The following is a 7,717-nucleotide window of genomic DNA, read 5'->3' on the forward strand; positions in this document are numbered from 1 at the left end:
GGTCCCAGGAGGCGGCCACTTGTCTGTGGTCACCCCGCACCAGCCTGACCTCGGAGAAGACCGCTCTACCAAGAGCTGCTGGGAGCCGAAGTTCCTTCAAGGAGCAAAGCCCGAATCCTGCAGGACAGACGCTAAGCAGTGCTGGGCACTGGGCCGGCCCCAAAAGGCGGGAGCCCTTTGGCTGCAGGCTGCTGTTCCAGCAGTTTCCCCAAAAAGTCGGGGAAAGTGTGCCCGCGACTAGACATCCTCTGTCCTCCCAGAGCCCATCCTGTACACGCGCCACAAAACCCTCGCCCGGCCAGGCTCCCCCGTCACCCCCACCCCCACTCCTTCAGGACTAGCCCCGACGGCTCCACCCATGACCCCCTTCGCCGACGTCACCCACTGTCCTGCGCTGGGCTCCCCGGAGACCTGACAGTGGGGAGTCCCACTTGAGCCCCCAGCAGCCATGCATGCCTCTGAGACATCCCTGGGGCTCGAGGGCCGCAGTGCTTGGCTGCCGTGTGGCTTCAACTCCTGGTCCAGATGCCCCATCCGTTTCCATGGGGCAGCTGTGAGGGAGGATGAAAGGGCCTCCCAGGGCGGCGGGCCAGTCGCTCTCCCGCCCCCACCCATACCAGCCCCGGGGCGGGTCACAGCACGGGTCCGGACTGGCTGTGCGTGAAAGGGGCCTGAGCGGGAGGGGAGGAGAGGCAGGGGATGGGTGTATGAGCCCCTCGGAGGCAGGGGTCGGAGCTGGTAGCTACTGGGTCTCAGGGCTTCGAATGGCTGTGCTGTGTACTTCCTGTAGGACATTCGGGAAAGGAGAGGGTCCCGAGGCCACCTGTTGCACCCAGCAGTTACTGCTGGTAATGTTTTGTACATCAGTTTCTCTTAATCTCTTTTCCCCTCTATTCTTCTTTTACGAAGTCGGGATGCTACGCATTCTGGTATATTTCACTTCTGTCTCCTGGGCGACTCCCAAAGCTGTCAGGAATTCATCAGAAGCACTCCCAAAGCTGTCAGGAATTCATCAGAAGCATTTACGTTTTTCATGTTGCTCAAAAGGTTTTTATCTTCTGTCAAGAGAACACGTGCTCCCTGTGGATCTGAGGGGGCCTCCATGTCCACCGTGGAGAATGTGGGAGAAGAAGGAAGGGTAGTAAGGAAATCAGGCTCCCCCAGATGCTGCCATCCAGAGACAGGCGTTCCTAATGGCATTTCTGGCCCCCTTTTCTCGCGAGCTTCACAAGGCAGCCCCAGCCTGATGTCACAGAGGGCCCCCCGCCCTGCCATCCCCAGCTTGTGACTTCTGTCCTCAGGTTTGTAAGAAGGCTGCCCTTGCACGCACACCCTCATCACCTCACCGCTCACGGAGCCTGCAGGGCTGTCCACGCCCATCCCCCTTCAAAGCGTGTGGTGTCACCCCTTGGGCCAGATTGGCTCCTGGCCGCCCAGGCTGCAAGGGAGCGAATCAGGGATCAGGGTCTGCTAGCAAAACAGAAGGCACGGTGGAGCCACCGTGAGAACCACCGCAGGGTACATCACACCCCGCGGGTCAGAAAACTGGCCATGACAAGTACAGGCAAGGGCGCGGGGCAGCTGGCACGGCCCAGGGGTGGGTGGGACGGTGGCACCGTCTGGAGAAGAGCTTCCGGGTTCCAATCAGTGACATGTCAGGGTCAACTCCACACCACCCAGAACCCCCACTACCCTGCGAGACATTACCCCAAGGTATGCACCAGCACTGCACTGAGGACAGTGTCACCCCAGGGGCAGGGATGGGTTTGGGGGCAGGTCTTAGGTGCCGGGATGGTTCAGGGTCTCCAGAGAGCCCAGCAAGCCTAGAGGCAGCACGGAAGACGCAGAGACGCAGAGGAGGGTCCTCCTGGGAAGTGAGTCTAACGGGCTCCCTGGGGGACAGACTGTCAGATGGTGGCGAAACTCCCCAAACAAAGATGCGGAGGGGGGGCACAGCTCAGGGGTGACGTGCCTGCGTGGCACGCACAGGTCCTGGGTTCAGTCCCCAGTACCTCCATTAAAATAAATAAATAAACCTAGCTACCTCCTCCCTAAGAGAAATAGGTTAAGTTAAAAACAACAACAACGATTCATGCTCACACAAAAATCTGTAAGCAAATACTTACAGTGCTTTCTGCACCACTGCCCAAACCACAAAACCACCCAGATGCCCTCCAGGCGATGCCCAGACGGACCACGCTGACCACCTGGAGCAGGCAAGCGCAGGTGCAGACCCTGGTGGGGAGGGGGCTCGGGGTGTCCAGCGGGGACAGGCGCCAGACCACGGCCACCGGCGGCAGGGCCCCACACGGGACAGGCTGGATAAGGCAAACCCGGGGGACAGGCAGCAGACCAGGTGGGAGTGGGGCACCTCTAAGGGCCGCACAAGGGAGGCAGTTTTGGGGGCAGGAGTGGTCTGCCCAGGGTCTGCCGGCTTTTGCGCTCGTGACTTCAACTGCATGTGAGTGACAACCAGTCCCCCAGACACCCAGGATGGGGAGACGGCGGATTATGCTGGAGCTCCCTAAGGGGAGTCCTACCTCCCACACGGGCACATGCACGCACACTCACAGGTACGCACGCACGCAAGCACACACACGTCAGGAACAAAGAGAAACCAGCTCAAGTCAGAAGGTGACTCGGCTGCAGTCACACTTGTCTGCCCTGGACCACAGCAGTGACAGACTCTTCGTTTCAAAGACCCTCAGGGACATCTGAGATTACATGTGCATGAGTAACAGGTGAACACTTCACTTTGGTTTAAAAATCAAGATCCCGGAGGCAGGAGGTGGGCCGGAGGGAGGGAGGGAAACCGCGCTGAGGGGCTACGGGCCCTTCTGCTGGGGTCTCCCCGTCGTTCTCTCTGCTCCAGGTCACGCCCTGCAGGTCCCCTGCCGCCCTGTCCTCTGGCTTCCCCGCACCGCCTGTTCCCAGGCCTGTCCTGGAACGCCCCGCCCGCCCTGGGCGCTCTGACCCAGTCTCTTCAGCTCTGGGTCGACCACTTTTCTGCTTCTCAGGTGTTGCCTTTTACCAGTTTGCAGCCTCCGCCCGCTTCTGATCCCCCAGGTCCCCTCACCACGCACCAGGGGAGTGTTGGTCTCACGCTTGTGAGCGTGCCCCCCGCTGGGGTTTCCTTGGGAGTTCAAATCAGTTGCCCCCACTTTTCTTTGTGTGTGTGTGTGTGTGTGTGTGATTAATTAGTACTTTAATAGCCGAGGAACTTCTGAGCAAGCAGGGGGAGACTCGTAGTTTGCTGTGTCCTATTTCTTAGTCCCATAAATCTATTAAACAATGTTTTTAAAAAATATTCAAATACCGACTATCAGACACTTCAACACCCAATTAAGCATTTAACAAATTTCATTTTTCCAAATATTTTGAAATCAGTCACAAAGGTACTCAAATTCTCCTAAGCAGCTAATTGAGATCCCATCTCTGACAAAGGTGGGCCCAATTCTCTTCCTCCTTAAGGAGCAGACGAAACTCAGAAGTCACAGCGCTAGCAAGACGTGTGGAGAACGGTCTCCTGAGGCCAGGGCATGGGTTTCACGCCTCTCTACCCCTCTCCTTACTGGGGTCAGAGAGAGACAGGGAGACACAGAAAGGCAGACAGACGGGGCTGGGGAGAGGCATCAGGACTTTGGGGACAGAGTTGGCCCGGCTGTTGCGGGAGCCAGTGGTAGTCCCTGCTGGAGGCGGGGGGCTGGAGGGCCAGGTCGGGCAGAGGGGAGGGGCGGGAAGGGGCCGGAAGGGGAGGGAGGACAGGCTGGGCCCTCGAGGGTGGACTAGCCTCACGTGGCCCTGTCTGCCTGCCACCTCGAGGGGGTGGGTGTCCGGCCTGAGAAGCTGGCGTACTTTGTCATAAAGGTAGGTGCAACCCTGGCCCAAAACAGACTGAGCGGATCCTGGGGAGATGACTTTCACGTGTGAGACCCTGGCCCAGCCCTCTGAGTAGGAAAAGTGGAATGGCTGTCACTTCTCTCCTGGCCTTCAGATCTCAGGCAGAACTGTCCCTTCTGGTGCCCTTCACCAGGAACATGCAGGGGAGGGGCTTCTAAGAAAAGGGGCCCGGCCAGCGCCAGTCACCAGCACCAGCCCTGTCATGGTGGCCCCAGCGCACTTCCAACCTTGCCTACAGCTGCCCTTTGAGCCATAATTCCCAAACATAGGCACCAACTCGGGTCCCCACCTGACATGACACCACCACCCTGTCCCCTGGCAGAGGAGACAGTCCCTTCTTTCACCCCCAGTGATGCTCAGTCTTCTGGCCGACTCGCACTTCCAGGTGCTGCCCAGTACTGCAAACTCTGGGAAGGGGGTCAGCCACCCTGGACCGGTCTCACCTTAGATGATCGGGGACAAGAGAAGAGAAGAAAACGGACGTTCGTGGGTAATAAACACACAGGACTCAGCTATCTCAGGCCTCCCCGCTGCCCCAGTCACAGTAGTGTTGCTGGTGTTTAGAATAACCTTCCTCTGCTACCCAGTCCAGGACCCCTTGGAGGCTCCTCGCCTGTGGGTGACCCAAACTTTCATCCTGACAGGTCTGAACTGCGGCTGCCCTGCCTGAGTGCTGCTCCCCCTGGGCCTCCGGCCCCATCACTCCTGCTTTGCCCGCTGATTCACTGGCCTGAAGAGCCCAAAGTGGCTGGACAGGAGTATCGACTGGTGGCCCAGTGACACTGTCACTATGTCCCCGAGAGGGAGCACTGCTCCCCTGGGACTGAGCCCTCCAGAACCAAAAGTTGCAGGAACAGGAAGCACAGATTTTGCTGGCAGCTCAGTGGAGGTAACAGCAGCCACCCATTTCCATCCCTTGATTCCAGTCCCACAAATGCTGGAGAAATAGCCCCACTGGTGGCTGACTCAGAGCCCCCCCCGCCACGTCCCCGAAGACATTGTCGCAGCCCTGCGTGGTGTTGCCGCCTAGCTGGCATTGTAACCGAGGCTCCAAAGCGCCACCAAGCACACTTCTTAGACTGTCCGAAACGTGCGGCACTGACAGCAATGGCGAGGGTGTGGAGCAATGGGAACTCTCTCGGCTGCTGGGACGGCACAGCGGTGCAGCCACATTGGAAGACAGTTGGCGGTTTCTTCCGAAACTAAATGTACTCTGACCATACGCTCCAGCAGTCATCTTGGCATTTACCCAGAGGAACTGAAAGCTCACATCCACACAAAAACCTGCACACAGACATTTGCAGCAGCTCAATTCATAATTGTCAAAACTTGGAAGCAACCATGATGTCCTTCAGCAGGTGAATAGGTAAATATACTGGAGTCCGTCCAGTCGTGGCATATTATTCAGCGCCAAAAAGAAATAAGCTGTCAAGTCATGAAAAGACGTCAAGGAAACTTAAATGCATGTTACTAGTGAAAAAGCCAATCTGGAAAAGCCTACGTATTGTGTGATGCCAACTCTATGACTTTCTGGAAAAGGCAAAACTATGGAGATGGGGAAAGGATGAGTGGCTCCCATGGAGAAGGCAGGGCGGGGGGCAGGCCGGGCACCTAGGCCGGACGGCCTCCGACGTGCGCCTTCTGTGCGTGTCCCGTGAAGCCTGCTCGTAAGCGTGTTTCTGAGTGATTGTACGTGGTGTTTATGCTTCAGCCGCAGTGTCCACGTGTCCAGCGCTCACGGTTGGTGTTCGTATGCTGTGGTCTTGCTGAGCTCGCTTCCTGGCTTGTTTATAGAGTCCTAGGATTTTCTGCCCAGAGTACCGTGCTGTCTGCAAGCCAAGACAGGCCTGCTTCCTGCCTCGCCGTCTGACGGCCCTTCCTGCCCTCGCTGTGTCGCGCTGAGCAGGGCCTCGGGGCAGTGCTGAGCCGGAGCAGCGGGAGGGGGTGTCTTCCCTTTCTTCCTCGTCGAGGGAAAGCTGCCTGTCTTTCACCATAAAGGACGTGCAGCCGTAGTTACTTCGCTCTGCCCTTTATCAGGTGTGGGCTCCCCCTGCCCTTGGTTTACAGAGATTTATCAGGAATGGATGTTGGATTGGCTTTTGTTCTGCATTTTTGAGGTAATCATACCGCTTTTCTCTCTGGTCTGTGAATAGAGTCATTCACATTTGTTGATTTTCAAATGTAAACAAAACGTGCGTCCCTGGAATAAACCCCCCTGGGTTGTGATGAGTAATTTTTTTCAAAGAAACCTTGTTGGATTCCACGTGCCAAGATGTGGTTCAGAATCTGTGCGCATCTCTCCGCGTCATCGCTCTGCAGTTTTGCTTTCCTGTCCTGCCGGTTTCGCAGGGTGCACGTGTTGCTACAGTGTCACGCCCAACACACGTGTTCTCGGGACACCAGGTTCCCAGGGATGCTGTGCTTGGGGACCCAGCTGTTGGTCCAGAGCTGAACCTGCCCCCGCGGGGTCTCCCCTGTGGCTCCTCCCGGTCCTTGAAAGCTGGCCCCACTTCAGGGCCCTCTCAAATCTGCCATCCGTCCACGATGCTCTTTATTGTTTTTTCTTGCAGGTTTGGGGCAGGGGCTGCTCTTTGCCTGCCCTGCTCCCTGGGGCTCTCCCTGACCCCTCAGCACGGTTCCCCAGCAAGGGGGGCTGCCTCCCTAGGGCTAGACCAGAACTATAGGGAGCCGTGTTCAGAGTTTGAAAAAAGCTTGTTTGATATTTTCTTCACGTTTTATTTATAAAGCAGACCCCACTGAAGCCAGATCATCCTCGTGTGTCATATCTAACTAAAAGAGGTCTCAGAAATTAATACCTGCAAACTCCACCCAAATCAAGAAACACAAAAACAGTGCAGGTGCCAATGGTCTTTATTTCCAATGAACAAAAAGCCAGATCAGATATAATCTTGATTTTATTTTCTCTTTTAAACACTGTAAATTTCACTCTGTGATTTTGCTGCCCACAGTGGGGTCCACCAATCAGCACACACATCAGCGGGGGCTCCGTAGAAAGGGGGGAGTCTGGGCCCACCACCCAGGCGGGCCGACCACCCAGGCGGGCCGACCACCCAGGCGGGCCGAGTTAGAATCTGCTTGTAAACAAGATCCCAGGTGCGAATCTGCAGTTCACCGTCCGTGTTGGCATCATGCTTAGAATCGTCTCAAAGATTCTATCACTATCCTATACATTCGGTGGTTGTATAATTTTGCTTTTTAAATTTAGGTATTTCAATGATCTGAAACTAATTTTTGCCTCAGGTGTGTGGGGGGAAAATACCCTTATTTTTTTTTCTAAAAGATTGATCATTTGTCCTGTTATCTTTTTGCGAGTAGTCCGTCATTTCCCTCCCGGGGACGTATTAAGTGGGAAAAAAAGAAAAGCAAATTATAAAATCATAGTGTGATCTTATATTGTTCAAAGAAAAGACACTGCAAAATAAACAAACGGCACTGCAAAGATAAACGTCTGAGCTGTGACAGAATGAGCAAGAGGAGGTTCAGAGCCTGCTTGTTAGAAAACTGTGCCTGAATCACAAGCCTTTCTTTAAATGACCTGGTTCCTCTACAGAAAACAACCACTGGTTGAGACCGGGGTACTGGTGAGAGGGGTACAGTAAGTATTTTGAGCCTGCGAGAGTAATTCTTTTAAAGACCACGTATTGTATGGTACCATTTCTGTGCAGTGCCGGGGGTTAGCAAACCCACGGGCACAGAGAGAGTGGAGTGCTAGTGGCGTGGGATTCTCTTTGGGGTGAAGATGTTCTGAACTGACTGTGGCTTTGGGATGTGAATATGCTACCGCCGAAGGGCACGC

The sequence above is a fragment of the Camelus dromedarius genome, chromosome 18 (genome assembly GCF_036321535.1).
Source record: "Camelus dromedarius isolate mCamDro1 chromosome 18, mCamDro1.pat, whole genome shotgun sequence".
NCBI lineage: Eukaryota > Metazoa > Chordata > Mammalia > Artiodactyla > Camelidae > Camelus > Camelus dromedarius.